Source organism: Salvelinus sp. IW2-2015, linkage group LG16 (genome assembly GCF_002910315.2).
Source record: "Salvelinus sp. IW2-2015 linkage group LG16, ASM291031v2, whole genome shotgun sequence".
Classification (NCBI taxonomy): Eukaryota; Metazoa; Chordata; class Actinopteri; order Salmoniformes; family Salmonidae; genus Salvelinus; species Salvelinus sp. IW2-2015.
Window position 1 is genome coordinate 23,517,638 of NC_036856.1, and position 10,202 is coordinate 23,527,839.

General features: G+C 43.1%; 1 pseudogene; it reads left to right on the plus strand.

The window, feature by feature from the left end:
• Positions 1-9,562, plus strand: part of LOC111975728 (flavin-containing monooxygenase 5-like) — a 13,169-nt pseudogene extending 3,607 nt beyond the window's left edge.
• Positions 9,563-10,202: the final 640 nt, after the last annotated feature.

Genomic DNA, 10,202 nt, shown 5'->3' on the forward strand with positions numbered 1-10,202 from the left:
CTTTGCCACCTGTCTCCTCCCTCCTGAATCCTCCTGAAGCCTCCGTCCCCCTCCCCCCCCCCTCCCTCCCTCCTCTGCAGATACTTCGTCAACCATTTGAAAGAAGGTCGACGACATGCCGATCCTCCGTTTGCTAAGTCAAACGACACGTGGTTCTGCTCACACTGCCCACCCTTGCTCTGACCTCTTCTCTCCCCTCTCTTCCAATGAAATCTCGCCGTCTTGGACGGCCGGCCGCCCAGACAACCTGCCCGATCTTCTCTCTTTTTTTGAAACCCCACCTCTTTAAGGAATACCTAGGATAGGATAAAGTAATCCTTCTCACCCCCCCCCCTTAAAAGATTTAGATGCACTATTGTAAAGTGGCTGTTCCACTGGATGTCATAAGGTGAATGCACCAATTTGTAAGTCGCTCTGGATAAGAGCGTCTGCTAAATGACTTAAATGTAAATGTAAAATTTGGGGAATTGACGTTCGGGCTACATTTTGAGAAATATGTTTAATGACTCTTGTGTGGTTTGGACATTGATTTTTAGAATCCATTGGGCCTTCTAATCTGGTGACCTGTCTTTAGAATTTTGTGTAGAGAACCCTGGTATAGGTAGTATTCTATGCAATTGGAAGACAGGAATTGGATTTAGAAGCCACCTAGGAATGAAAAAGTCCCCAGTGACTAGTCCGAAATGACAGGAGGTATCTGCACTACCAACGTAAACTAACTAACATTGAGATCTAAGCGGGAACCTGATCAAGATTATATTAGTGGGTCTGTAAAGACACGAGATATAGGTGGCCACTACAAATGAATGTAAACTATTTGTGAACACTACCTAGGAAAACTAACGGAAACTAGGTATATACGTAGATTGTGAGAATATACTGTAGGACAAAACTATAGTAATTGGATAACGGTAAAAAAGCACACACATAGATCACAAAAGCATATACACCTAGATAGGGAGAATAAGCATAGCAACTACAAAGTTAACTAGCAATGGGCATTAAATCCTCAAAGGAGGTACCGGAATTAAGTGGAGATGAGAGATCAGAGGGAGAAAAGAAAAGGGAAATAACAAAGAAAGAAGATGTAGGTTGCCAGGAACAGATAACGAGTATTCCCACGGCTCCTCAGGAGGCTCCCCATAAACCTAAATTGAATCCCTCTCTGGCCGATCAGGCGTGGAGAGATAATCCTGATGAGTGGTGGTAAGGAGACGGCAGCCGGGGCTCCCCGTACCACAACCCCCATATGTGGAGCCTGCTAGAGCCGAGGGAGGGAGGGATAGGAGAGGAAGAGGAAAGGATAGGGCCAGTTACTTTAGAGAATGAGAACTAAACTAGGACGCAGAATAAACAAGTGACAGGAAGAGGAGAAAAGGGGTAGAGACCAGGCTTTATCCCTCAGAAGGCTGATGTCACATAATCAGAGCCCAGGGAGAAGGGGGGTAGAGTCAGAGTGGCTAGAGGCCGAGGAAGGAGAAGAGGTCAGTCAATATCCCCTAATTGCCTTACCAAACCCACGGGCTGGGGAAGGAGGACAAGATTTAGCAACCTTATTGAGAAAGTGGATAGAGGTAGAGAAAGGGATAAAGTCGAGAAAAGTGGATAGAGACCGTCAAAAGAAAGGGGGAAAAAATGCTTTAACTGTCACAAACCAGGCCATTTGGCTAGAGATTGTAAGGCACCGTGTAAACACTGTAATAAAGTAGGCCATAATCACCGAGACTGTAAAAAGAGAGAAGAGGTTGGGTCAGAGCATCTGACAGTAACTATCGGGGTAATTGTAAACAACCATGAAGGAGGCTTTAAGGGGAAGGGACCTAAGAGAAAAAATGGACAGGATCAGAAGATAGAAAATGTTTCAATTGCGATGAGACAGGACATTTCGCCCGGGAGTGTAAGGCTCCCTGTAAACATTGTGACTGAGTAGGACACAACCCCTATTGGTATGTTTTGCCTGGAAAGATACGGTCGCTAGTGTTTGGATAAGAGATAAATTGAACTTTTTAATAGATTGTTTACGTTAAATTGAGAGAATTTCTATGCCAGATGGTGTCTGTTGCCTAAATTATCTGCTGGACTAACGTATTGAGGGATATCGTATTTAAATTACTGTATCATAGAGGAGACAGTTACCTAAATTAAAGAAATTCTAAATAATAGCGGAGAGATAATGGCAATAGAGTGGGGCCCACCGAAATGTTTTTCATTCTAATGGATTGACTGACATATGTTATAAATTTGGCACTGTACATGTTATTTTTAAAGTCTTGGACATTTCATAAGTGGGAAGAGGAAAGAGAAGAGAAAGTTGTAAAGTTTGGTTTTAATCTTACGATAGAGGTAAGGCAGAACGTTGAGAGTAGAGGGGTTATATTTTTGCCCACTGGAAAGAAAAGAAATAGGATATGTTAAGCTGAAAGTGATTCAGGTGTGAATAAGGAAACATTGTGATAATGTATTCTGATGGTTATTGATTCTTGGTTTGATTGTTTAGGTAACACTAGTGAATTTGAGCAGGAATAACTGTATTCTAACATTGTAATCTGTTTCCATTACGTGGAACAATGTCAGGTCATTAAAGTTGATTGTAAAAAGACAGTGCACATTAATCACAGTTGTGTGTGTGTGTGTCTAATGGCAGGGTATTCCAGACATGGGAAGCTCTCACACTGAAAGCAGATTGACTAAAGGTGCTTTTCCTTAATTAACACCTAACCATTTCTCTGTCCTCCTTGTAGTTCCATCATGGTACTAACCTTCTCTCTCTCTGTAGTTCCATCATGGTGCGTACAGTAGCAGTGATCGGGGCGGGTCCCTCAGGTCTGACCAGCATCAAGAGCTGTCTGGATGAGGGTCTGGACCAGCCCACCTGCTTTGAGAGCAGTGAAGACATCGGGGTCTGTGGAGGTTCAAGGTGAGTTTTATTTTTATTTTACCCTTATTTTACCAGGTAAGTTGACTAGGAAAGAGAGAGTGTGTGTGTGGCAATATGGAGTTCTATTTCAATAGCTGTATATCCTTTATGAATTACTATGACTGTTTGGACAAACAGTACAATCTAAGTGGTGTATAGTTGTGTGTGTATATTGGACCGTACCCTCAATCAGTGTCCTTGTCCTTTAGGAGCATCCAGAGCCAGGCAGGGCCAACATCTACCAGTCTGTCATCATCAACGGCAAGGAGATGATGTCGTCATATAGCGACTTCCCTCCTCCATCTCACCTGCCCAACAACATGCACCACTCCCAGGTGATGCTCTACCTACGACTCTACGCTGAGACCTTTGACCTCAAGCACATCCACTTCCAGGTCAGAGGCCATTAACTTCTTATGGTTGAAGGGGCAGTATTGAGTAGCTTGGATGAAAGGTGCACAGAGGTGCCCATATTAAACGGCCTGCTCCTCATTCCCAATTGCTAATATATGCATATTATTATTCACATTGGATAGAAAACACTGAAGTTTCTAAAACTGTTTGAATTATGTCTGTGAGTATAACAGAACTCACATGGCAGGCAAAAACCTGAGAAGTTCCATCTTCCTTGTTTTGTATTTTTTCTGGGGTGCCAATTTTCAACCAAGCTCTCATTGAAATCACAGAGAGATATTGATGAGTTTTCCTACGGCTTCCACTAGATGTCAACAGTCAATAGAACTTTGTCTGATGAATCTAATGTGAAGGGGGCCGAAGGAGACAGGAATTAGTGAGCTCTGGAGTCGATGAAATTCTCCGGTTGGAACGTTATTCAAGATGTATGTTAACAACATTCTAAAGATTGATTCAGTACATCGTTTGACATGTTTCTACTGACCGTAACGGAACTTTTGGACATTTCGTCGCGTTATATGTGGACGGTAGTGGTTTGGGTTGGCGTTTGGTAAACATGTTCAAAGTAGCTAATTTGACATAATAACGGACATTAACGAACAAATCAAGCATTTATTGTGGACCTGGGATCCCAGGACTGCATTCTGATGAATTCATCAAAGGTAAGGAAACATTTATCATGTATTTTCTGGTTTCTGTTGAGTCCAACATGGCGGCTAATTTGGCTGTCGTTCTGAGCTCCGTCTCAGATTATTGCATGGTTTATTTTTCCTTAAAGTTTTTTTTAAATCTGACACAGCGGTTGCATTAAGGAGAGGTATATCTATAATTCCATGTGTATAACTTGTATTATCATCTATATTTATGATGATATTTTGTTGAAACGATGTGGCTATGCAAAGTCACTTGATGTTTTTGCAACTAGTGAATCTAACGCGTCAATGTAAACTCAGATTTTTTTATATAAATATGCATTAATCAAACAAAACATGCATGTATTGTGTAACATGAAGTCCTATGAGTGTCATCTGATGAAAATAATCAAAGGTTAGTGATTCATTTTCTCTATTTCTGGTTTTTGTGAAAGCTATATTTCGCTGGGAAAATGGCTGTGCTTATTGTGGTTTTGTGGTGACCTAACATAATCGTTTGTAGTGCTTTCGCTGAAAAACATATTTGAAATCGGACACTTTGGTGGGTTAACAACAAGATTACCTTTAAAATGATATAAGACAAATCTATGTTTGAGGAATTTTAATTATGAGATTTCTGCTTTTTGAATTTGGCGCCCTGCACTTTCACTCGCTGTAGTCATATCATCCCGGTAGCGGGATGGCAGCCATAAAAGGTTAACTTCTCTAGGATATGGCCAAAACTCAGAAAAAATGTAGCGCGCCAAATTCAAATATATTACTATAAAAATCTATCTTTCATGAAATCACACATGAAAGACACCAAATTAAAGCTACACATGTTGTGAATCCAGCCAACATGTCTGATTTCAAAAAGGATTTACGGGGAAAGCCACCAAACAATTATGTTAGCTCAGTACATAGCCACAAGAAAAACACAGCCATTTTCCCAGCAGAATATAGTAATAACAAAAAGCAGAAAGAGATAAAATGAATCACTAACCTTTGTACATCTTCATCAAATGACACTCATGACATCATGTTCACCAATACATTTATGTTTTGTTCGATAATGTGCATATTTATATCACAAATCTCGGTTTAAATTGGCGCCATGTTCAGAAATGCCTCCAAAATATCCGAGTAATTACAGAGAGCCATGTCAAATAACAGAAATACTCATGTAAAACATGTATCTCATCAAAGTTTATGATATCATTAAAGATACACTTGTTCTTAATGCAACCTCTGTGTCAGATTTAAAAAAAAAACTTACGTAAAAAGCACACCATGCAATAATCTGAGACGGCGCTCAGATTTAACAACATTTCTCCGCCATGTTGGAGTCAACAGAAATACGAAATTACATCATAAATATTCCCTTACCTTTGATTATCTTCATCAGAATGCAGTGCCAGGAATCCTAGTTCCACAATAAATCGTTGTTTTGTTCGATAATGTCCATTTACTTATGTCCAATTAGCTAATTTTGCTAGCATGTGTAGTACACATGTCCAAACACTCGCGCAGATGCAGGCAAACGTCGTACGAAAACTTCAAAAGGTTATATTACAAGTCGAATAAACTGGTCAAACTTAGTAGAGAATCAATCTTCAGGATGTTGTTATCATATATATCCAATAACGTTCCAACCGGAGCATTCTTTTCAGTCTCTATAAGTAATGGAACGCATGACGATATCATGAGGAAAGGTCGTGACCAAGAACTGGCACTCTGCCAGACCACTGACTCAAACACCTCCTATACGGTCCCACAACACAGCATAAGCTTCATTCCACGTTCTACTGACTGTTGACATCTAGTGGAAGGCGTAGGAAGTGCAAACAGATCCATATATTACAGGGAATTGAATAGGCGATGACTTTTTTGGGGGGGGGGACTTTTTTTATTTAATTTTTTATTGTACCCCCTTTTCTCCCCAATTTTCGTGGTATCCATCGCTAGTAATTACTATCTTGTCTCATCGCTACAACTCCCGTACGGGCTCGGGAGAGACGAAGGTCAAAAGCCATGCGTCCTCCGAAGCACAACCCAACCAAGCCGCACTGCTTCTTACACAGCACGCCTCCAACCCGGAAGCCAGCCGCACCAATGTGTCGGAGGAAAAACCGTGCACCTGGCCCCTCGGTTAGCGCGCACTGCGCCGGCACGCCACAGGAGTCGCTGGAGCGCGATGAGACAAGGATATCCCTACCGGCCAAACCCTCCCTAACCCGGACGACGCTAGGCAATTGTGCGTCGCCCCACGGACCTCCCGGTCGCGGCCGGCTGCGACAGAGCCTGGCGCGAACCCAGAGACTCTGGTGGCGCAGCTAGCGCTGCAATGCAGTGCCCTAGACCACTGCGCCACCCGGGAGGCCCTGGGGATGACTTTAACATCGACCACTCAGAATTCTCACTTCCTGTTTGGATTTCTTCTCAGGTTTTTGCCTGCCATATGAGTTCTGTTATACTCACAGACATCATTCAAACAGTTTTAGAAACTTCAGAGTGTTTTCTATCCAATAGTAATAATAATATGCATATATTAGCATCTGGGACAGAGTAGGAGGCAGTTCACTATGGGCACGCAATTCATCCAAAAGTGAAAATGCTGCCCCCTATATCAAAGAAGTTAAGGAAGGAAGATGTCTTTTCAGTCATGCATGTCAGCTATGACAATTTACCCATTATGTTCACATTCAGCAATAAATGGTCCTGATTTGTGCGTGTTTGTGGCTGTCTATCTTTCTGCCTGACAGTCTGTCTGTCTTCTTGCTTGTGTCTGCGTATGTGTTAGACCCCTGTGGTGAGTGTGCGACAGAGGCCAGACTTCCCAGTGTCAGGTCAGTGGGAGGTGGAGACAGAGGGGACCGAAGGTCAGAGGGAGACTAAGGTCTTTGATTCTGTGATGGTCTGCACCCATCACTTTACACAACCACACCTGCCTCTCAATGACTTCCCAGGTAACTGTCAACTCCAGAACAAAGTATTATTAGTTTAACATTCAATCCTTCTTCTTTGTTAATTATCACAATCAATCCATGATCCCATTTCTCCTTTTCTCAGGTATAGAGGAGTTTGAGGGCAGGTACTTGCATAGTTGGGAATATCGCAGTGCTGAGGGGCTGCAGGGGAAGAGAGTGGTGGTGGTCGAGATCGGGAATTCTGGAGGTGACATCGCTGTGGATGCCAGCAGAGTGGGAAATCATCCGATTCTTTTTGAAGTATTTCTCTCAGATATTATGTAGGGAAGTTTGCAAAACTCCCAGCTAGCATGAACAGGAAGAGACTAGGCAATATCTGACCTACATCACAAACCCCTGGTCTACAGGTGTACCTCAGCACACGGAGGGGGGCGTGGGTGGTCAGCAGGGTGGGGGCAGGGGGCCCGCCAGGTGACCTGGTGGGCACTTCGCGATTGGACAAGCTGCTGCAGAAGCTCTTCTCCTCCTGGATTACCAGGATGATGGAGAAGAATCTGAATCAAAGCTTCGACCACAGACTGTACGGCCTACAGCCAAAACACAGGTATGCTACAATGAACAAATATATAAACGCAACATGCAACAATTTCAAAGATCCAGAGCATCCCAAACCTGCTCAATGGGTGACATGTCTGGTGAGTATGCAGGCCATGGAAGAACTGGGCCATTTTCAGCTTCCAGGAATTGTGTACAGATCCTTGCGACATGGGGCCGTGTATTATCATGATGAGGATATGGCGGTGGATGAATGGCAAGACAATGGGCCTCAGGATCTTGTCACGTTATCTCTGTGCTTTCAAATTGCCATTGATTAAATGCAATTGTGTTCGTTGTCCGTAGCTTATGTCTGCCCATACCATAACCCCACTGCTACCATGGGGCACTCTGTTCACAATGTTGACATCAGCAAACCACTCACCCACACAGTACAGTTGAAATCAGGATTCATCTGTGAAGATTACACTTCTCTTGCGTGCCAGTGGCCATCGAAGGTGACATTTACCCCCTGAAGTTGGTTACGACGCCAATCTGCAGCCAGGTCAAGACCCCGGTTAGGACTATGAGCAAACAGATGAGCTTTTTGTGTTTTTTTCTCATGGGATGTAGGCCTACATTGAACACACATTGGCTGCTACTGTAGGCAGAATGCTAAAACCACTATTTCTATGTTAAAATGTTATGTGATGCATTTTCTCCATGTTTTTTATGGTAGGCCACTCTAGTAGGCCTACATTATGATCAAATAGCCACAGTAGCCTGATGTGGCCACTGAGGCAGTACCCACTTTAATTTTGTTCACAGTAAACGCGTGCTGGAAATTGCACAGAAATTTCACAAGGTTCAAATTTGTGAAATCTGCTCAGTGCTGAAAAATATTAGAGGGAACATTGCCACCAAGCCATAAGACAGGGATCATCAACTAGATTCAGCGGCGGGACAATTTCTTTCTTGAGCGGATGGTCGGGGGCCGGAACATAATTAAGCAATAAGGCCCGAGCGGGTGTGGTAAATCAAATTTAAGAGAGAAATAGAAGTTCATGGCCCGTATCACTAATGTCCTGCCTAGAAGTAAAGAATGATGTTTGTACAGATGGGTAGGAGGAGACTCAGCCTAGGAGAAAGGGTTAAATATCGGTGCTTGTGTGAAATGTTTTTTTTGTCTGAATTACAGCTGTATCGACCCTTTGGGAAGAAGGGACAATGAACACAGGATACTTTTCTGCTGGATTCCACAAAATGAAAGCCCTAAAAAGCCTCCTCATGCTTTCGCCCAGCCTTCCCCTTTCGGCCCCAGGTTCCGAGAGGTGTTCCCAAGTCATGTCATTTTCACTTTGTTCCCCATCTCCTCCATTGCCACAACCCTACATCCTCTTGAGGTAACTCAGCACTGTATATGCTTTCACATCAATGCCTTCAACATGTTGTTTAGAGTAAAATTACCCCTAACATCTATCCTCTTTCATATGATGCATTAACCAATTTATTTTATTATTATTTTTTTTTTCACCTTTATTTAACCAGGTAGGCTAGTTGAGAACAAGTTCTCATTTACAACTGCGACCTGGCCAAGATAAAGCATAGCAGTGTGAACAGACAACAACACAGTTACACATGGAGTAAACAATAAACAAGTCAATAACAGTAGGGGGAAAAAATGAGTCTATATACATTGTGTGCAAAAGGCATGAGGAGGTAGGCAATAAATAGGCCATAGGAGCGAATAATTACAATTTAGCAGATTAACACTGGAGTGATAAATCATCAGATGATCATGTGCAAATAGAGATACTGGTGTGCAAAAGAGCAGAAAAGTAAATAAATAAAAACAGTAGGGGATGAGGTAGGTAAATTGGGTGGACTGTTTACAGATGGACTATGTACAGCTGCAGCAATCGGTTAGCTGCTCAGATAGCAGATGTTTAAAGTTGGTGAGGGAAATAAAAGTCTCCAACTTCAGCAATTTTTGCAATTCGTTCCAGTCACAGGCAGCAGAGAACTGGAAGGAAAGGCGGCCAAATGAGGTGTTGGCTTTTGGGATGACCAGTGAGATATACCTGCTGGAGCGCATGCTACGGGTGGGTGTTGTTATCGTGACCAGTGAACTGAGATAAGGCGGAGCTTTACCTAGCATGGACTTATAGATGACCTGGACCAGTGGGTCTGGCGACGAATATGTAGCGAGGGCCAGCCGACTAGAGCATACAGGTCGCAGTGGTGGGTGGTTAAGGTGTTTTAGTAACAAAACGGATGGCACTATGATAAACTGCACCTAGTTTGCTGAGTAGAGTATTGGAAGCTATTTTGTAGATGACATCGCTGAAGTCGAGATCGGTAGGATAGTCAGTTTTACTAGGGTAAGTTTGGCGGCGTGAGGTGAAGGAGGCTTTGTTGCGAAATAGAAAGCCGATTCTTGATTTGATTTTGGATTGGAGATGTTTAATATGAGTCTGGAAGGAGAGTTTACAGTCTAGCCAGACACCTAGGTATTTATAGATGTCCACATATTCTAGGTCGGAACCGTCCAGGGTGGTGATGCTAGTCGGGCGGGCGGTGCAGGCAGCGAACGGTTGAAAGCATGCATTGGTTTTACTAGCGTTTGAGCAGTTGGAGGCCACGGAAGGAGTGTTGTATGGCATTGAAGCTCATTTGGAGGTTAGATAGCACAGTGTCCAAGGAAGGCCAGAAGGTATACAGAATGGTGTTGTCTGCGTAGAGGTGGATCAGGAATCGCCCGCAGCAAGAGCAACATCA